Genomic DNA, 23,322 nt, shown 5'->3' on the forward strand with positions numbered 1-23,322 from the left:
TGTGTTCAGGGTGATGAGCTGTGTTGCTTTTACGCCAAACATAACGTTTTTCATTGTTGCCAAAAAGTTCGATTTTGGTTTCATCTGACCAGAGCACCTTCTTACACATGTTTGGTGTGTCTCCCAGGTGGCTTGTGGCAAACTTTAAATGACACTTTTTATGGATATCTTTAAGAAATGGCTTTCTTCTTGACACTCTTCAATAAAGGCCAGATTTGTGCAGTATACAACTGATTGTTGTTCTATGGACAGAGTCTCCCACCTCAGCTGTAGATCTCTGCAGTTCATCCAGAGTGATCATGGGCCTCTTGTCTGCATCTCTGATCAGTCTTCTCCTTGTATGAGCTGAAAGTTTAGAGGGACGGCCAGGTCTTCATAGATTTGCAGTGGTCTGATACTCCTTCCATTTCAATATTATCGCTTGCACAGGGCTCCTTGGGATGTTTAAAGCTTGGGAAATCTTTTTGTATCCAAATCCTGCTTTAAACTTCTCCACAACAGTATTTAGGACCTGCCTGGTGTGTTCCTTGTTCTTCATGATGCTCTCTGCGCTTTAAACGGACCTCTGAGTCTATCACAGTGCAGGTGCATTTATAAGGAGACTTGATTACACATAGGTGGATTCAATTTATCATCATTAGTCATTTAGGTCAACATTGGATGAGAGTTTGCTGCACTGAAAGTAAAGGGGCTGAATAATTTTGCACGCACAATTTTTCAGTTTTTTATTTAACAAAGTTTAAAATATCCAATAAATTTCATTCCACTTCATGATTGTGCCCCACGTGTTGTTGATTCTTCACAAAAAATTACAGTTTTATATCTTTATGTTTGAAGCCTGAAATGTGGTAAAAGTTCGCAAAGTTCAAGGGGGGCCGAATACTTTCGCAAGGCACTGTATATGCACTCCTCTTCCTTCAACACTCACTTTCAGAAAAAAACACAGACCAAGCTGGAACACCTCCCAGACTGCACATTCACCAGCCCACCCAACTTACTTCTTGTGGAGGCCTCTTGGATGTGCTGACTCTCTCTACTGTTGCTCTCAAACCTTTTTTTGTGAAAAATTTTGTTTATTGATTTTTCTTGTATTTCTTACAAATACAAAAACAAATACAACAGCCTGACAACAGGTCACACTAGCTAACAACATAAAAATGGCACAGGACTCCCGCATAACTCCCAGACTTAATATAGGTGTCATGTTTTTTTAAAAAGTTCCATTATGCTGCCCTGAAACTTGCATCCAGACAAGGATTCCTCTGTGTGTTGTAGAGGATTCCTCCAGCCCCCGAGCCCGAGGCCCAAGGTCAACCCCCCAGACTAGGGGGCATCATCAAGGGCTACCGGTAGCTTCCCCAGGACTCCTTGTCATCTTCCAGCTGACTGCCGTAATGACACATTTCAGAGTCAGACTTGATACTGTAAAGCAAATGAGCGCAAAACATATCGCCATCACATGGCAACAGACATGCTTGGTTCCTTGTGGCTTCCATCTTGTTCCTGAGTTTCCTTCTGTCGGATGGTAGTGATGTCATCCAGACGGGCCTGCATGATCCGGCTCGGCTTCCTGAATATCTGGATTCCCTCCTCTAGGGCATGGTCACTGGTGCCTCTCCATGCACACTAGGATTGCGGCTTGGGTGATGACAAATAGCCCTCAATGCCCATGATTTACAGTGTGGTATTGCTTGCTTTTATTTTTACCTTTCCACAATGTGGATAATAAATTGTACAGTTTTTACTTATGGCTTGTTTCCACTATTAATGGCTCATCTATTCACATGCCATCCAGGCCATTGAGCGCTGTCTAATGTGTTTTCAAAGGTCTAGCGCTGCATTTTTCCAGAATTTAAATTGACAGCAGCACTGGTCATGGTAATTTTTTCCTCTGTCTGTGTATATATATTTTTGACTTACAGCTCTTAGTGCTTGGGACACAGTATTTTTCTCTTGGAGGTACCAGATGTGCTGCTTGATGAGTCACCCAGCCTTCCTGAGTCACTCAACCCTGACCCAGATTCAACACAGACTTGGCTACCAGCCAAGCCAAATTTACCTACACTATCAGAAAAAAAAATATTTACACTAGTACCTAGCTTGAGGGTGCTACACAGGTTTTTTGAGATCTAATATCGATTTTAAAGATGAAGGTTAATCTTATAAAAGAACATGTCAGAGGCCTGGAGCTACTTTGTACTTCAATGAAGGAGCAGAGGGAGGAGCAGAGGTGTATGAAGTCAAGAATTTAGGTGGGGGGAGTCGTGATGTGCCTGGTAAGACTAAACATAGTAACTTCAATTTTATATAGACACGTACTTTGTTAGACCTGAATTAGGATAGTAGAAGGTAGAAGCAACTTGAATTTAAGATGTTCTCGATGTGAGGAATAAAAGTGAAGGCAAAAGCAAGGGTTACGCTAGCATATTTGTATATAATTATTGTGATATTTACTTTTAGAGAAATGTCAGAAGTCGTTTTGTGAGAGAGGGAAGACAATTATCTCAGCTATATTCAGATATAATTTTAGCTACTTTTCACACTTTCATCATTTTCATCAAAACATAGCTAAAGTGAGATCATTTCTACAATAGGTAGAAGCAGGTCAGATAAGTAGATCTGGGTTTCATCTGTGTAGCAATAGTATTGTAAGAAAAAGGAATAAATCAGTTCGCTAAGAAAGGTGATATAAACAGAGAAATGAGTGAGCCATGGTAGACAATTACAGAAAGGTGTATGGGAGAGAGAAATGCAAAACCTTTAAATAGCAGACTTCAAGAAAACATGACAGAGACAGTTTACAAGGTCTTGTGTAATGAAAGCAATCACTGTAGCTTAGTTGACAAGAAAGAAATCAAGTGAAGAACATTTGTGCCGTAGATTAAAACTAAGAGAAATCAACTGATCATGAGAAGATTGCAGACATTATTAGTTTTTAACACATATTTTAGGTACAACTTTTCATGCATTCATCTATACACATTCTTGATATCTGGGATTATCTGCAGTGGCTGCCTTTTTTTGGACACAGAAACATAGTACTGCAGATTTCCACAATTGTTCCTAATTGTTCTGTAATTTTGGCCACAGTAATTTAGCCTGTGTCACCTTGATGTTCATATAGCCATTTACAGTAGGGGCACAGAGCTGCCTGGTGCAGGTCCCCAGACTTTCCACTAGATATTGGGAAACATGTAGTCAGAATTGACAGTGTAGTTGTCTAGGTAGTTAGTAGAGGTCCTCATAGTGGTGACTGGAGTATACTATAGATAGAAAGGAAGTGCCAGCTTTGCCCCACCAGTGTGGGACATCTTTTGTAAAGGACTCTGTATAAATAGTCTGGTGGGAATCCGCATAACATCAGTTGGTCATGTGAAGCAATGGAGGACCAATGCAGCTAAATTGTAATCTTTGAGGATCTATTTTCTAGGAGCTTTCCTTCAGGTGGAAACAAGGAAGGAGAGGTGCAGGACTTATTGCGACTACTCACATCTTTTCAGATGTAGGACTCTTGCAAAATCCCTAAAGGTATGGACTATTCCTCACCTATGCTGTTTGCTGTTAATAGGAATGTTCTTTGGAAACAAAACTTCCTCTGGAAGGACTGCTTTTGGGGTCTATTTCTATAAGGCCTGAGGAAGGTATATTAAAAAAGAATAGCGCGCAAATGCAAAAGAAATTACTACCAAATCTGAAGAGAGCCCATAAATAAAAATGGGGGTTTGGTCCCACCATATGGCCATATCGTGCTCAAGCCCACTACTGCGTCAAAGTACCCCATTATCAGTGGGTCCTACACTATCCATGAAAAAGAGATGAATCCAACCTTTCTAACCCTTGGAGATAAAACTCCTTGCTGGGAAAAATGTGCAAATGCACTACAGGGGACTCCTCCTATATCCACTTGATGGTGGACACTGATTGAGTACAGGTGTATGTGGGGGGTGGGGAGGGCTGCTCAACCTCGATAGTCTGGTCAGACCGAATACATAATAAACAGGCAAAAAATTTGGGGGAGCATACCCATGTATTTCCAAAGCTGCTGCAGCTATGAACCAAAAGACATGTATATTAAAAAAGAATAGCGCGCAAATGCAAAAGAAAACCCCCATTTTTATTTATGGACTCTCTTCAGATTTGGTAGTAATTTCTTTTGCATTTGCACGCTATTCTTTTTTAATATACATGTCTTTTGGTTCATAGCTGCAGCAGCTTTGGAAATACATGGGTATGCTCCCCCAAATTTTTTGCCTGAGGAAGGTATACAACAGGCTACTGGGTGCTGTTGGTAAGGCCAGGCCAGGCCAGGGGCCTTTGGGGAGATGCCACTGTCATGGTAACCAGGGAAGGATCACATGTCCAAAGCGCCTAGGGGAGCCTAAAGGGTCAACCTATGCTGGACAGGAATGGGTTAAAGGATATGGGCCTCCACCACTATAAGGATATGCATATTAAAGATATGCAACCCAGCATGGCTAAATAATAGCAGCAAGATTGGAACTCTTGTTTTTATCTCCTGCTGCTTGAACCTTTTGTTCTTATACCTCCCTTTTTTTTTAAATTGAATAAATTCTAAAAAAAACAAATGGATCATAACGGAACAGAAGCATAAACAAACCAAAGAAAAAGCTCAGAATGAACAGGACTGTGTGTATGCCGACAAACTGAAAGCTGATTACTGTTGTGAGGCTGGCATCACCCAGGAGATACCCCAATTAATCTACTACAGGCGATACATAGATGACTTTGGGAGGGCTCAGAAACATCACTACAAAAATTATTTGATGACCTTAACAACAACACCTATGGGATAAAGTTCACAGGTAACTGGGATCGTAAACAGATCAATTACCTGGATCTACAGATCTTCAAAGACAACAACTGCCTGAAATGTAAAACATATTTTAAAACTACGGACAGAAATGGGTACATACCTATGTTAAGTTGCCACCACCCCAGGTGGAAAGAAAATATTCAGAAAGGACAACTCATCCACATTAGAAGGAATTGCGACAATACAACAGACAGATATACTTATCCAGAGATTTGTGGAAAAAGAGTACAACAAAAATAAATTATTGATGACGAAGGAACAAGTGAAGATACTCAATAGGGACGACCTCCTCCTTAAACCCAGGAACCAAACGAATACTACAAATGAGATGGCCTTCATTACTGGTTTTCACAATGGCTTCAGAGATACAGAACGGATCATCAAACGATATTGGCCAATAATAAAATCAGACAAAACTTAATCCCACCTTTTACCTTCCAAACCAAGAATCATATACAGAAAAGCTCCTTCTTTACCTAACCGCCTAGTCCACAACGTAGTCCATCCACCTGAAACCATTAGCATACTCCCTGATCTTAAGGGATTAATCAGATGCAGAAAATGCTTGCCGTGTAACACCAATAAGAACCAACCGAGGAAAATGATGAAATTCAAGTCTAACCACAACAAGAAAGAATTTGAGATAAAAAAGTTGATTACTTGCAATACCACACACATTACATACGTTATTGAATGCCCATGCAAACTTCAATACGTGGGCAGAACCACCAGACCCCTGTACGTCAGAATACGCAAACACATAAATAATATTCGAAGATGCGTTCCTAAGCATAGCCTCTCCAGGCATTTTGCAGAATGCCATAACAAGGACCCCAGCTTACTCACCTTCTATGGGATTGATACAATCAAAGGCCACTGGAGGGGAGAAAATAAACAGATTCAAATCTCAAGGAACGAAACAGCATGGATATATAGATTAGATACATTACAGCCCAAAGGGCTTAATATAGACATTGACCTTAACTGTTTCATTTCTAATTTTTGACCCCATTCAGGACCCATGTATTCCATACTACAGGGTCCCTGTCCCATACACAAGAAACTGCCGACTTCCACACTTTTATATTACATTTCTACTCCCTGACGCCAGGATAACCAAGTTAAGCCCCACCTATCTGAAAGGCCCTTACCAACTTAGGGCTCTCATACGCACCTCTCCATCGGTTACTACGCTTTCCCGGCCATGGGTACTCCTTCTTTATCGTCCCATCATATATTACTCTTTCCAACTACGCATATTCTTATGGTATTTCATACCCCCTTTTTTAACATATAATTTTTAATATATAACTTTTATATTTAATATATACTGTATTTTTAATGAAATAAAATATTTTTTTATCATACATTTTCTACACACCACAGGTAGAGTTGAGCGGACACCTGGATATCCGTGTTTGGTGGGTCCGGCCAAACTTGAAAAAAAAGTCCGGGTCCGTGACCCGGACTTTTTCCGAACTTGACCCAGACACCGAACCCCATTGAAGTCAATGGGGACCCGAACTTTCAGGCACTAAAATGGCTCTAAAAAAACAATGGAAAGGGCTAGAGTGCTGCAAATGGCAGCAAAATGTAGTTAAGAGCATGGCAAGTGCTCTGCAAACAAATGTGGATAGGGAAATAACTTAAAACAACAAAAAAAAAACAGAAAAATGAAACAATTTTCTTCATCTGTGAAGGACGAGGCCCATATGGAGTAGGAGGGAGGTTGAGGTGGCGGTGGATGTGGCGGTGTAGGTGGAAGCGGCGGTGGAGGGGGACGAGGTAGCCAACACTGCTTTTTTTTTTAGTCATTTTAAATTAGGGTACACCCCAAAAGAGTGAGAAAGATCAAAAATATAACAATGGCTGGGTAAGGCCGGTATCCATCTCTATTCTGCACAAGATACGGAAAAGTCCTGTGGGATCCATGCCTGGTTCATTTTAATGAATGTGAGCTTGTCCACATTGTCTCTGGACAGGCGGCTGTGCTTGTCTGTGATAACGCCCCCAGCCGTGCTAAATACACGTTCAGATAATACACTGGCTGCAGGGCACGCTAGCACCTCCAAGGCGTAAAGGGCAAGCTCAGGCCATGTGCCCAATTTGGAGACCCAGAAGTTAAAGGGGGCAGACCCGTCATTCACTACATGTAGGCGTGTGCACACATACTGCTCCACCATGTTGGTGAAATGCTGCCTCCTGCTAAGACGTTCCATATGAGCTGCTGGTGCTGATGTTTGTTGTGGCGTGCTGACAAAGCTTTTCCACATTTTGGCCATGCTAACCCTGCCTTCTGAGGTGCTGGCGGTGCCCTGGTTGCGTTGGCGACCTCTTCCTCCTCCTCTGTCTTGGCCTTGTTCTTCCACTGTGGCCCCGCTGTAAGGTGGGAATGCCAGCAGCATCGCGTTTACCGGCGTGCGCTTGTACTCACGCATCTTGCGATCACGCTCCAGTGAGTGAATTAAGGACGGTACATTGTCCTTGTAACGGGGATCCAGCAGCGTGGCCACCCAGTAATCAGCACAAGTTTTAATGTGGGCAACTTGGCGGTCGTTGTGGAGACACTGCAGCATGTAATCGCTCATGTGTGCCAGGCTGCCCAGAGGCAACGAAAGTCTTTCCTCTGTGGGAGGTGTATCGTCTGTGTCTTCTGTATCCCCCCCAGCCACGCACCAGTGATGGCCATGAGCTGGCCTGGATGCCACACTGCTGTGAACATGGTTCCATCTCCTCCTCCATCTCCTCCTCCATCTCCTCCTCCTCCTCCTCCAGAACTGTGCCCCTGCTGGACAATTGTGTACCTGGCATTAGTGGGTGCAGGAACCCACCCTCAGAGCCACTTGTGACTGACTGCCCTAAAAGCCATGGAAATGATCCCTCTTCCTCCTCCTCCTCCTGTGCCACATCCTCTTCCATCATCGCTGATGCGTTTTTTCAAGGAGGCATAGAAGTGGGATAGTTAAGCTGACAACGGCGTCATCGGCACTGGCCATGTTGATGGAGTACTCAAAACAGCGCAACAAAGCACACAGGTCTCGCATGGAGGCCCAGTTTATTGGTGGTGAAGTGGTGCTGTTCCGCAGAGCGATTCACGCGTGCGTGCTGCAGCTGAAACTCCACTATGGCCTGCTGCTGCTTGCACAGTCTTTCCAGCATGTGCAAGGTGGAGTTCCACCTTGTGGGCACTAGGGATGATCGAACTTTTGAAAAGTTCGGTTCGACCAGAACACCCGAACCTCCCAAAAGTTCGGCCCGGATTTCAGAACCCCATTGAAATCAATGGGACCCAAACTTCGGTAATCAAAAAACACCATTTTGAAGCCCTAAAACCCAATAAATGCCCCTAAAAAGTGCCTAGGGTTTTGGGTCATACCCCAGGGACTATTAATCACACAAAAAAAGTTCTTAAAAATTGTCATTTTTTGATAGAGAGCCAATTATTGAAAAAATTAAAAAAAAATTAAAAAAAAAAATTAAAAAATAATTTCTTTGGATTTAGTATCTGGGGGGTCTAAAAGTGTACCTGTGAAGTTTCAGCTCTGTAGCATGTCCAGAACCATAAAAAAAAAGATTGTTTGTATTTTGTCACTTATAGAACATGTTAGTGGCTTCTCTCTTTTCACACCTTGCCTGTTTAGTAGCAAGCGTTTTTTTGGGCATTTTTTGGGGTCTTTTCAGGCAGGCAAAACATCTGAACTTGTGTATACAGGTATATATACACACATACTTATATGTATATATACACCTATACATATATAGGTGTGATAGTAGCAGAAATATATACTTGCGCTAATGAAATCATTTACACGAATATGGCTCCGCTCCTATAACACCTATATATGTATCAGTGTAAAATACATATAAGTATGTGTATATATATATACCACTATACACAAGTTCAGATGTTTTGCCTGCCTCCAAAGAACCCAAAAGAATGCCCAAAAAAACGCTAGCGCCAAAAAAAAAAAAAAAACGCCCAGGTGTGTTGTTGCAGGCATTTTTTGGGGGTTTTTGGAGGCAGGCAAAACATCTGAACTTGTGTATAGTGGAATATATACACACATACTTATATGTATTTTACACTTAGACATATATAGGTGTGATAGGAGTGTAACTATATTAGTGTTAATTATTTCATTAGCGCAAGCATATATTTCTGCTACTATCACACCTATATATGTCTAGGTGTATATATAAGTATGTGTGTATATATACCACTATACACAAGTTCAGATGTTTTGCCTGCCTCCAAAAACCCCCAAAAAATGCCTGCAACAACACACCTGGGCGTTTTTTTTTTTTGGCGCTAGAGTTTTTTTGGCATTTTTTTGGGTTCTTTGGAGGCAGGCAAAACATCTGAACTTGTGTATACGGGTATATATACACACATACTTCTATGTATATATACACCTAGACATATATAGGTGTAATAGTAGCAGAAATATATGCTTGCGCTAATGAAATAATTAACACCAATATAGTTACGCTCCTATCACACCTATATATGTCTAAGTGTAAAATACATATAAGTATGTGTGTATATATACCACTATACACAAGTTCAGATGTTTTGCCTGCCTCCAAAAACCCCCAAAAAATGCCTGCAACAACACACCTGGGCGTTTTTTTTTTGGCGCTAGCGTTTTTTGGGCATTTTTTGGGTTCTTTGGAGGCAGGCAAAACATCTGAACTTGTGTATAGTGGTATATATACACACATACTTATATGTATTTTACACTTAGACATATATAGGTGTGATAGGAGCTTAACTATATTGGTGTTAATTATTTCATTAGCGCAAGTAGTGTTTTCTGCTCCTTTCACACCTATATATGTGCAGGTGTATATATACATACATGGGTGTGTATATATACCCCCTATACACATGTTCAGATGTCATGCCTGACTCCAAACATGTGCTCAAAAAATCCCTATAGACTCCTGCAGCCAAAAAGCAAGCTGACGGGGGCGAAGCCATATTACTGCAGCGAAAGTGACTTCAGAGAAACTAGATTTTCTCTATAGCGGTCACCCTGATATGGAAGGGTTTGGTCCCCCTGCCATAGCAGTCACTGTCAGTTAACCCTACACTACGGTCACCCTGGCACTGAACACTTTACCTACAGAAACTGAATAATTAAAGCTAACTAAAGTGTAAAAGAGCACCCTAACTACACTAGATATCCCTTTCCTCACACTAATAAATGCTAAATGACACTTTGTAGCAGAAGTCCACAAACTGCTTCCACTCTCTTCCATGTCCCTGTATAACAATGCTAGGAATTTGGCGGGGGCTATCTTATATACTGGGGGACATATTCACTAATGATTGGCCTATGGACCCCCTAGTCACTCCAATCACATTCCTAGCATTCTCCTGCCCCCGCAATTTGGGCAAAAAGTTCTAAATTCGGCCGAACCTCGAACAGCCAATGTTCGGGTCGAACCGATGGTCGACCCGAACCGTTCGATCATCCCTAGTGGGCACATCACATATGAGGCGGTGAGCGGGAAGGCCGAAGTTACGCTGCAGCGCTGATAGGCGAGCAGCAGCAGGGTGAGAACGCCAAAAGTGCGCACAGACGGCACGCACTTTCTGCAGCAGCTCTGACACATCGGGGTAATTTTTAAGGAACCTCTGCACCACCAAATTCAGCACATGTGCCAGGCAAGGGATGTGCGTCAAACCAGCTAGGGCCAGAGCTGCTATGAGATTTCGCCCATTATCGCACACCACCAGGCCGGGCTTGAGGCTCGCTGGCACCAACAACTCATTGGTCTGCCGTTCCATGCTCCTCCACAACTCATGCGCAGTGTGGGATTTTTCACCCAAACAGGCAAGTTTTAAAACTGCCTGCTGTCGTTTACCCCTGGCTGTGCTGAAGTTTGTGGTGAAGGTGTTACGCTGACCGGATGAGGAGGCGGTAGAGGATGAGGAAGAGGAGTAGGGGGAGTTAGGAACAGGAGGCAAACTGAAGCACCCTGCAATCCTCGGTGGTAGAAGGAGATGCGCCAAACAAATTTAAAAGGTGTATCTCACACGTACCGATACAGACTATGCCACAATTTAATTTTTTTCACCCCCAAAAGGGTGTATATTGAATAGCGGAATAGAAAAAAGTATATAAAACGGTGTATCTCACACGTACAAACACAGACTAGGCCCCGATTACAATTTTTTGTACCCTAAAGGGAGGATGAGGATGAGGAAGAGGAGTAGGAGGAGTTCGGAACAGGAGGCAAACTGAAGAGCCCTGCAATCCTCGGCGGTGGAAGGAGATGCGCCAAACAAATTTAAAAGGTGTATCTCACACGTACCGATACAGACTATGCCGCAATTTAATTTTTTTTACCCCCAAAAGGGTGTATATTGAATAGCGGAATAGAAAAAAGTATATAAAACGGTGTATCTCACACGTACAAACACAGACTAGGCCCCGATTACAATTTTTTGTACCCTAAAGGGAGGATGAGGATGAGGAAGAAGAGTAGGAGGAGTTCGGAACAGGAGGCAAACTGAAGCGCCCTGCAATCCTCGGCAGTGGAAGGAGATGCGCCAAACAAATTTAAAAGGTGTATCTCACATGTACCGATACAGACTATGCCGCAATTTAATTTTTTTCACCCCAAAAGGGTGTATATTGAATAGCGGAATAGAAAAAAGAATATAAAACAGTGTATCTCACACGTACAAACACAGACTAGGCCCCGATTACAATTTTTTTACCCTAAAGGGTGGATGACGATGAGGAAGAGAAGTAGGAGGAGTTCGGAACAGGAGGCAAAATGAAGCGCCCTGCAATCCTCGGCGGTGGAAGGAGATGCGCCAAACAAATTTAAAAGGTGTATCTCACACGTACCGATACAGACTATGCCGCAATTTAATTTTTTTTACCCCCAAAAGGGTGTATATTGAATAGCGGAATATAAAAAAGTATATAAAACGGTGTATCTCACACGTACAAACACAGACTAGGCCCCGATTACAATTTTTTGTACCCTAAAGGGAGGATGAGGATGAGGAAGAGGAGTAAAAGAAGGAGGAGTTCGGAACAGGAGGCAAACTGAAGCGCCCTGCAATCCTCGGCGGTGGAAGGAGATGCGCCAAACAAATTTAAAAGGTGTATCTCACACGTACCGATACAGACTATGCCGCAATTTAATTTTTTCACCCCAAAAGGGTGTATATTGAATAGCGGAATAGAAAAAAGTATTTAAAACGGTGTATCTCACACGTACAAACACAGACTAGGCCCCGATTACAATTTTTTGTACCCTAAAGGGAGGATGAGGATGAGGAAGAGGAGTAAAAGTAGGAGGAGTTCGGAACAAGAGGCAAACTGAAGCGCCCTGCAATCCTCGGCAGTGGAAGGAGATGCGCCAAACAAATTTAAAAGGTGTATCTCACACGTACCGATACAGCAATGCCGCAATTAAATTTTTTTCACCCCAAAAGGGTGTATATTGAATAGCGGAATAGAAAAAAGTATATAAAACGGTGTATCTCATACGTACAAACACAGACTAGGCCCCGATTACAATTTTTTGTACCCTAAAGGGAGGATGAGGATGAGGAAGAGGAGTAGGAGGAGTTCGGAACAGGAGGCAAACTGAAGCGCCCTGCAATCCTCGGCGGTGGAAGGAGATGCGCCAAACAAATTTAAAAGGTGTATCTCACACGTACCGATACAGACTATGCCGCAATTTAATTTTTTTCAACCCAAAAGGGTGTATATTGAATAGCGGAATAGAAAAAAGTATATAAAACGGTGTATCTCACACGTACAAACACAGACTAGGCCCCGATTACAATTTTTTTACCCTAAAGGGAGGATGACGATGAGGAAGAGGAGTAGGAGGGGTTCGGAACAGGAGGCAAAATGAAGCGCCCTGCAATCCTCGGCGGTGGAAGGAGATGCGCCAAACAAATTTAAAAGGTGTATCTCACACATACCGATACAGACTATGCCGCAATTTAAATTTTTTCACCCCAAAAGGGTGTATATTGAATAGCGGAATAGAAAAAAGTATATAAAATCGGTGATTTTTCAATAGCAGATGTGAACACAGCAGTGTCTTATGTTTTATGTCACGGTCAGCAGCAGGCTATGAAGGAAAAAAAAAAAATCCTCTTTAAATTTGTAATTTTTAAATAGCAGATTAGAACAGCACTGTGTAGTAAAATATAGCTGAACGCTGCACACAACAGACTGATAAAAATGTTTTTTTTTCTCCCTCCTCCTCAGTGGGCTCAAGTGAGGGCAAAAAGATAGTTCACTGCACCACCCCCCACACAGCAAAATCGATGTAGATCGCTAACGGACGATTGTTCTGTCCTGTGTCTCCTAATCTCTCCCTGCCTACTCTCTCCAGCCTGTCCCTAAAATGCTTTTCTATCTTTCCCTGCCTACACTCCGACCTGTCCCTACATTCTTTTCAGCCACAATGTTTTTTTTTTCCTGTCTCTGTCCCTAATCAGCAGCAGCCAGCACTGTTGTGGGTGCTCTCTCCCTACACTAGAACAGGCTGACGCACACCGCGCTGTGTCTCTAGCTTATAAAGACCTGGGTCACATGCTTCAGCTGGCCAATAACAGCCATGCCATTAGTAGGCATGGCTGTGATGGCTTCTATGGCACACCAGTTAAACGCTTGTTGATTGGCTGTTGAAACCGCGCCATTAAAACCGCGCCATTACATACAAAACAGGAAATTAAATTACCGAACACGGATTTTAAACCCGAATATACAGTAAAGTTTTCGGGTCCGTGTCTGGGTAACAAAAATCCAATTATCCGGTACGGACCCGAATAATACAGTCCGTGTTCGCTCAACCATAACCACAGGATCTCTTTTATGTGCATATGTATTACATTCCTATACCCAATTCCCCTTCCTTTAATCCTATATTTTTCATCCATTTACCTATTTGTGCTTATGACCCATCACTCTGGCCACCACCTGATATCACTGCATAATATAATTTCTATGCCATTTTCTTACCTCCATTATTCACTTCATCAGGTGACCTGTCACCATCTACATTGGACACCAGTCTACATTAATCCAACCTTTGCCCTTCATTCAACCCCCTCCTTCCTCCTACATTTAGCTAGCTTTACTCATTTTTAATCAATTCACATTTTTTTAATTTACTGATTTCATCCATTCACCAATAAACTTGTTACATCCTCTTGGGTTATCATATTTCACATCAATTTACCTTGATTAACTTAACGATCCTCATCCATTCCCTAATATACCCGCTACACCTTATGTGTCACCACTCACATTTCACCTTTCCCCTTTGTTTTTAGTTTCTTCCCAAATCTGCTTTTTATACACGGTGTTTTCACCTTTATCTTTTGTATTCAACTATCTCCGCCTCCTCCTGTTTATACCAATTTTATACAAATTTTGTACTGTTATTTTTTGTTTACTTGTTTTACTGGCTGAAATATCCTTAAATATGTTGTACGTATTGGCCTTAATATTTATGTGTTTTACAATTTGGCCCCATTCGATTTACATTTAGGAATCGCCATATCTATTTACCCCCATGGGTTAAAATTCAGCTACCACCTCTTCCGCATTCCGGGCCCAGCTGTGGCTCGTCGCCATGACTCTGCAACATATTTATGGACGGAGACCGGAGATGTCATGACGCTGCTGAGGACGTCTATGACGAAACGCGTACGGCGCCGTCACATCATTTCCGGTTCAGGCTCCAGAAGGAAAGCATTGCATTCCAACCACTTCCTGATCGCGATTTATGTTTGATTACCATGTGAGTACCTGCTCTATTGCTATAATAAACCTTTTACAAAATGGTATCACACGATTGTTGCCCCTCTTTCATCTCCCATGAGTGTACCACTCACCCCAATGCTCTAAAGACCCCAAGGAGAACCCCTAAGAGGACCCTCACAACCAGGATTGGGAGACCGTTCAGGACACCCCTATCCCCTCCCATGGGAATCTAGTGAGGCCCCAAGGATACCCATTCGGGATTGCCAGGGGGTTGACCCTCAAAGGGACCCAGGACCCACCGGAGGAATATACCTATTTATATCTGCCCTATACCCCTGTGTGGGTATTTCTAGTGAGTGTGCTACTTACCCCAGGGATCACGAGCACCCCACCATTATACCCACCACAGGGTTACCACTGTCACCATCACTTAAGGATTTACTAATTGTGCTGCACGATATATATGGACTGTTGCTACTATTTACATATAGTCACCATATTGTTTTTGCACGCCATCTGGATGCACTGCCACTTTATCTATATATATTGAAGATCAATCAGTGACCACTTGATTTTATTTATTATTTAAGTTGTGTATTTATGATTACATCCTGCACCCGTCTGTTAGACCTATCTAGTGTTCACCATCACTGATTCCCACCAGGTTGGTCTACACCCTTTAAATACCGGCCATTCACCTTTGGCTAGTTGTTTTGTATACTATATGCTTTTTGCACCAATATCAGTTGAACTTTACCTTTTATTATCCATTATATGTGTTCTTGCCTTTTCTATACAACACCAATTTAATTTACCATTTTTACTGGAGTTTTACCATCAGTGGTATATTTATTATTCATTGTTACCTTTCAGCTGTCTCTTGACATTTTTTACACATTTATTATATCCATTCACCAACCACCTTGGCAGCGCCACACCCCTTGTCCTTTCCAAACCAAAGAAAAAGCTCAGAACAAACAGGACTGTGTGTATGCTGACAAACTGAAAGCTGATTACTGTTGTGAGGCTGGCATCATCTGATCATCAGTAAAGACACAAAACACTAACCTCCTTCTACCCCCCTTATTCCTGTAAGTACCTGATAGGATAACAAAAAACATGTAAACCTACTTTAAAATGAGTTATACAGTATCTTAACTAGAGGTCAGCCGGATTCCTTCCTTTTTTCCCCCAGTGCTATAATTCTATTTTCCTTGTGAATACCCTGTTTGACCTTCTGTACTGACGTCTTATGTAGATATTAAATCCAGTTTCTTTGGACTATTATGGATTGAAAGGATGCTAGTACAGTATGTACAGTGTGATCATGTTTACAATAGATCAGGAATCAGTAAGGAATGTTACCTTGAAAGGTGTGTTTACTTTTAAGGGGGGTTTATATTCATGACAGTTACAGATAAAGAAACCATTCAATAAATCAAATGCTAATAAAAAGCTTGTTTTCCTAAATGTGAGCTTATACATAAAATAGATAATTAAAAGCAAGATCAAATGCTATGTCCCTTAAAGTAAACTTGCCATAACAGAATATGGAGGTTGCCAATATTGAATCTCCTAAAATGTTGTGTTTTTAGGTGTCATGGAGGCTGGTGGGAGAAACCACTGAGAGCAGCTGAGGGCACAGGAGATCAGCACTCCTGGAAGTGTCAGTTTCAAAACAAACTTTAGACAAAGATTTCAGATATATCAAAGATGCTACAAAACAATTGCATAAAACAGATATTAAGGTAGAGCAAAATCCTAACTGTAGATATAGGAGTGGAGATGTGCAGAGTAACTAGCATATTGTAGGATTATATAACCTGCAGAGATTTATACACTAGATGTAAGTGGCATACTTCGGTAAACAAAACAATAACAGTAATAAACTTCCATCCCTGAGTAATGTGGTGATACCCCATGGGTGAAACACTGAGGTAGGCCACCGAGTGCTGAGTCTGGCCGAGAAAAGGAAAAAAAAAAAGGGGGGGGGGGAAGGGAGAATCTAATCAGCCCGTAGACCAATTTTCCCATTTCTTATGATAACATGCATAGTATCATACAGAGTGTGATGTACCCTTCCCATACATCTAATCGCCTCCATTCTCAATAGTACCTGAGTCCAAGGGACCGTCTCCGATCACCAGTTAAGGGCTATAGTCCACAGCACCGAGCAACAGAGCGTGTGCGCCAATCTCTGAGTGGGTGCAGGAGCGCCCGGGATCTTAGCAAACAGTAAGCACATTTGGGGGGTAAGAGAAATCCTCGAATCAAGCATTCGAGAAACCACATCTGAGACCCTGCTCCACACCATAGTCAACTTGCTGCACTCACAAAAGGTATGGAGCACGGTACCCGTCGTGTCACAGCCACGAAAACAGCGATCGGAGACTTCAGGATAAAACCTATGAACCCTGTCTGGGGTAAAATACCACCTGGTGTGTAGCTTCACCACCGTATCCTTAACTGACATAGATTTAGAACATTTATGCATATTTTGGAGCATAGACGACCATGTCTCAATGGACATCTCCACCCCGAGGTCGGTCTACCACGCGAGCATGGCCTGAGACTTGTTCGGTAGGTGCAAGCCATTAAGGTATCCATATGGTCTCGAGATCACCCCCCTGTCCCTAGAGGAACTGCGGCATATAGACTCAAATAGTGAGGATTCAAGACGGCCAGTCAATGAACCCAGGGAGCCGTAGAAATGCCTAATCTGAAGATACTTATAAAATTCAGAGTCAGGGATGCGATAGTGACTTTTAAGGCCTTCAAATGAATAGAAGGACGTCCCCCAAAACAGGGCATGGAGGGTGGTCAAGGAGTGTACTTCCCACCAGCTGTAGGTATCCGGAGATGTGAACGCCAGCCCAAAACTCCTATTACCCATAAAAGGCAACAAGGGAGGTCTAGCGGAGCGCAGTTTAAATTTGTCTCTATATGTGGACCTGAGTTTCAAAGTGTGCCAAACAATATTATTAAGCTGTCTAACATCCCTAGGACACGTCGTGGAAGACCAAAGAAGACCCTGAAGGTTGAAAGGGCGAACAGACTCCTCCTCAAAATGTTGCCAGGGTGACAACGGGGCTTCAGCATGCCATTGGGCTGTCTGAGCAAACCGAGCTGCCAGATAATAATGCCACATTTTAGGAACGCCCAGACCACCTTGAGAAAGTGGCCTATAAACAGTAGGCTTTCCACACCTGGGGCGGTTGCCCCTCCAAATGAATCTGTTCACCTCCCTCTGAATGTCCTCCACAGCCTACCTCGGGACCGCCACTGGTAGAGCGCGGAAAAAATATAAAAGTTTAGGCAAGATAGACATTTTAACCGCCACTACTCTGCCTAAAAACGGGATTGGAAAGGAGTGCCATAAAGATAACCATTGTCTCACCTTAGTAAAGGCCTGAGGGTAGTTGGTATTATACATATCCAGTAATGAGGGAGCAAGACGCCCAGATACTGTAATGACTGAGATGAAACCTTAAAGCCAAAGGAGGCCGTAATACTATTCATAGACTCCAATGGGACATTAACAGAAAGGGCAGAACACTTGGATAGGTTAACACTTAGGCCCGAAACCCTCTCAAAGTCCCCCAGGATCTGCACCAGATTAGGAAGAGAAACCATGGGGTCCGGGAGGAATATCAACACATCATCAGCGTAAAGGCTGACCCTGTACTCCTCCGAACCCTTCATGTATCCCCTGATCACAGAGCTGCTGCAGATCGCCCTAGAAAGGGGCTCAATCGCCAGGGCAAAAATTAACGGTGAAAGGGGGCACCCCTGTCTGGTGCCCCTTCCCAGAGGAAAGAAGTCAGAGGAGCAGCCCGGTAACTTTATTTTAGTTTGGGGGCCATGATAGAGGTCCTTGAATCCATGCACAAATGCTCCCTGAAAACCAAACTTGGCCATGACCACATCCAGGTAGGGCCAGAGCACACTGTTGAATGCTTTATGAATGTCAAGCCCCAAAATCAGCACCTTGCGGTGAAAAAGGTCCGTGTCCTGAATAATATCAGAGGCCAGGCGAATGTTATCGATAATTAGTCCCGTCTGTTCCGGTGCCACTAAAGAGGATAGAATAGGGGCCAAACAAGCAGCCAACAGGCGGCCGAAGATCTTAAGGTCGTTATTAAGGACAGATATGGGCCTATAGTTTTGGGGGAGGGAGTGATCCTTGTTGGGTTTAGGGATTAAAGTCATGTTGGCATGAAGCATGTCTGGGGGGAGTTGATTACCTTGCAAGATAAAGTTAAATACCCATGACAGATTAGGGGATAAAAATTCGGAAAATTTCTTGTAATATGTGGATGTAAAGCCATCCGGGCCTGGGGCTTTCGATGGTTTAAGGGACTTAATCACTGCTGCTACCTCATCATCAGTGCATGGGGCGTTCAGACTATCGAGCTGCTCCTCTGACAGGACAGGTATCCCCAAATCATTCAACCAGGAGTAAGAGTCATTTGAGGCATTAGCCACCGGCGGGGAAAGCAATATCTGGTACAAATGTGAGAAAACATTTAACACCTCTTTGGGGTGAGAGACCAGCCGGCCCCCCTCGTCTCTTGCCTTATACAAATGCGCCGGTTGGAGGGATTGGTGATGTTTACAGGTGAACATGGCCGAAGCCGAGTTACTATGCAGTAAAAACCTGGCCTTAGCCCATTTAAGTGATTTTTCCGTGGCGGATGACAGGATAGAATCAAGAGATACCTTCTTCTGAGTAATCTGTTGAAGGACAACGGGGGAATGCGTCTGTAAATGATACAACCTATGTAGGTCAGTAGTCAAAGAATGGATATCGGCCATCCTCCTATGTTTGGCCTGGGTGGCCAAGTCAATCAATTTACCCCTCATCACAGCCTTATGGGCGGCCCACACCATAGGTGGAGACACTTCATCGTTGTCATTTAAAGTGAAATAGTCCCGAAGATGTCCAGCAACTGCAGTGAATGTCTCCAGGTCAGAGAAGATAGAATCATTCATTCTCCAATTGGCTGCAGAAAACGGAAGACCAAAGTGATCAGTAGTAAAAGAGACAATATGATGGTCAGACCACGGGCAGACATGAATGCTGGCCGAGGAAGAGTTAGCCAAAAGAATTGGGGTACTAAATACGTAATCCAACCTGGCGTAGCTGTCATGCGGATGCGAGTAGTGGGTATACTCCCTCACCCCCACATTCTAGACCCACCAGGTATCAAGTAGTTGAAAGTCTGCTAGTGGCTTATTCAATGATCTAGGAAAGGCATTGGCCATGCTCACCGTTTTACTCCTGTCTAGAGTGGAATGTGCCACCAAGTTGAAATCACCCCCAACCAGGACATGCGCAGAGGTATATCTATCCAGGACCTGAAAGAAATTATGAAAAAAAGGGCTTTGTGAGACATTAGGAGCATAGAGATTAGCTATTGTGATTGCCTTTCCCTGAATGGTGACCTGTAAAATAATGAACCTGCTATCTGGGTCCCTATATACATGTTGGACATCAAAGAGTAGAGGGCTATGTACCAGAATCATAACACCTCTAGTCTTAGATGCATATGTGGTATAATAGACCTGTTTATACAACCTGTCAAAAATTTAGGGTGACTCGAGGAAGAGAAGTGAGTCTCCTGTAGCATAATGCCATCAGCACCCAGTTGTTTATAACAGCGAAATGCCTTCCGCCTCTTCTGAGGGGAGTTAAAACCCCTCACATTATGGGAGATTATTCGTAGTCCCATACCCAATCCGGAAAATAAAATTTTTTAAATAGAGATCCCACCAAATCCCTCACAACAAAAGAAAAGAAATGTTGGACCATACAAACAGGCTGGGATCAACCAGGGGGTCACGGATCTGAAGCCCAATCAGCACTCGGCGTCCTAGAGAAAAATAAATGAAAAAAAAAAAATAAAAACAAATAATAAAAACAAGAGACAAAACATTTTTTTCTTAATTCTGTCCCCAAGGGAGAGAAAAAAAAAAAGGAAAAACCTTTTGCAAACAACAGTAACGGGGGAACTCGGGGGGAGAGGCCCCCGGTTCCAATAGAACGTCAACCAAGGACTAAACTGTCCTACACTCTTTTTAGTGAATAAAAAAAAACAGACTTCCCTGCTGCAAATACTATGCAGGGAAATCGTAGCAACAGTAGCAAGTGCCGAAGAGTGGGGGAAACAAACGGACGGGCACAGTGAGCCTTCTGTGTAGTCCCAAAAAAAAGGAAAAAATTTTTTGAGGTGGTAAAAAATGGATGAGAGTATCTAGGAGGCCCGATCCCTGGAGCGAGGTCTGTTTCTGCGGTCTCTCAGCGGTGATGGTGTCGTCCAGATCGCAGATGGGCGAGGGGTGGACGGGAGTCTCAGGGTTGTTCTGTGGTTCCATCAGGCCCAGTATCACCAGGAGATCTTTACCTTCAGTGACATTGAACACCGTATATGTGGAGCCATTGCGGGGTACAGTGAGTTTGAATGGAAATCCCCTTCTATAACGGATTCTGGCTGACTGGAGTGACCTCTTTCATCTTCCTCCTTTTATCCAAGGTCGTCGAGGAAATGTCAGGGTAGATTTGTATAGTGACCCAGCTGAATATGGGGGAGTTACGAGCAGCCCTAAGGATGTCCTCCTTCACCACATAGTCCTTAAGGCATATCACGATATCCCGTGGGGGCTTGTCTGGCGTGGGCTTAGGCCTGAGGGCTCTATGAAGCCTGTCACATGCAAAGGACGATGCAACATGATCAGGGAGGAGGGAGCCAAATAACTTCTGAACCGCTGCAGCCAGGTCCATGGTGGTCTCATGTACCCCCCGAACCCGAAGATTGTTCCGCCTATTGCAGTTGTCCAAGTCTTCCAGATGGGATTGAAGCTGGACAACCGTGTCAGAGAGAGTCTCTTGTTCCTTCCGAAGATCCGCATGAGCTAGTACCAGCTCATCATGCTTAGTCTCTAACATGTCGGTCCTGCCTCCCAGTGCAGCAATTTCAGCAGTGAGTGTGTTGGTAGACTTATGAAGTTCAGCCTGAAATTTGCGGGTTATCTTATTGTACATCATGGAAAGGCTGTCTTCCAGGTCAGCTTTGGTCAACTGTGGTGTGTACTCACTGCGGTCCGTTGACATAGGAGGGGAGGCAGCACTCTCTGTGCCTCTGGCCGAGGCCTGCGGGCGCCATCTTGAGACATAGTCTGCTCCCTGACTCGGAGAAGATAGGTCGTCAAGGACCGCTGTACGGGCTTTTTCTTGTGGCCCTTCAGGATAGGCATACACCGTAAGGTCCCACGGGGGTGATCAGTCGATCAGGGGAGAAAAAATCTACGCAAAAAGGCCCCGGGGAGTGATGAGAAGGCTCAGCCGAGCTCGGAGTATCTGTTACATGCGACTGTCTGGTTTCGCCCCCCGCAAGCGCCCCCCCCGTCCTATATATTTTTTAATCCTTTGAGAATAAAAATGTATCACAATATCCCTCTGTTTATTGTAGAACACAGTGCAAAACAATCTAAAACACTGTAGCACAACTATCTCTCCTTAATTTTACACTATTAGCTCTAACTACATATTCAAACACACAATGGAAAAAGCCTACTGGGATTACTGAATTGCATAAATAGTTGGCTGACACATGAGAAAGCCCACACTCTTGGCCCTTCTAAGCCACTTGATCACAGTTATAAGGCTAGAAAGCATATTATTATTGATAGTTGGTAGCTGTGGAAATGAATAGCCACATAAGTTCACAAATGGGTTGTGAACTGGTTGGGTTTGCTGCAAACCTATGCTTTACTGGAAATCCAAAATTCATCGCAATGAATTACCCATTCTTGCTGTCTGAGGCTTGAAAAAATTCAGAACGTGACTTCCACACCACTAGACCCATGAGTCTCATATTAGCTCAGGCACTACTAAAGAGCTGTGCTGGGTCACAAGCTTCACACAATCTGATGACCTGTGCTGAGACACCTGTCTAATGATGCACCTGTTTTTCTATCAACAAAAACTCCTGACTACTCCACCAGAGGGTAGTTAGTTAGTATATACGCAAATGGAAAAAAAAGCTACAAAGAACCCTAAAGTGAAAATAAAGGCACATTTTTAAATAAAACATATGTTATACTTACCTGCTTTGTGCAATGATATTGCAAGGAAAAGTTGCTTACCTCCTCTTCTGGCAGTCCCCGCCAGCACTGTCAGTGCCTCCCTCCTTCGGGTGCTTCCTGTAGCAAGCTTGATGGTATGGAAATATTTGCCCACTGGGTTCTGAGCCGGGCTGTGTGCATCTGTAGAGACACACAGTGCCAGTAAGCCACACCCTCACTCCCTCTTCACAGGATTTTGACTGATGGCAGCAGGAGCCTATGGCTATTCTCCCTCTAGTTTCTCCTGTGAAAGCAGGAAGTGAGGAGAGCGGTCCTGGAGCTGGAGACAATGGTTGAGGGGTAACATGCAGGAGATAGCTAAATAAAATGTACCCAGCTTAAATGGCTTTTTCCCTTTATTGCATTAATAACCCACAGAAAAAAAAGCTCTCTCTCTACCTACTAGTTCTAATTGTAATATTCCTGTGATGTCTGCCTAATGATAATAATTTAAACTTAAGATGAAAGCCAGGATGGAATGGACCACCTATTTTTTTCTCTGCTCCCAAGACAACGAGAGTCATATATTTCTGCTTGACTTGGAAACTTACTACCCACTATTTTCTGTGCAGGGAGAATTATTCTCTGAAGAGCATTCCTGTCAGTCACTGT

The sequence above is a fragment of the Pelophylax lessonae genome, assembly GCF_965119305.1.
Source record: "Pelophylax lessonae genome assembly, chromosome: 3".
NCBI lineage: Eukaryota > Metazoa > Chordata > Amphibia > Anura > Ranidae > Pelophylax > Pelophylax lessonae.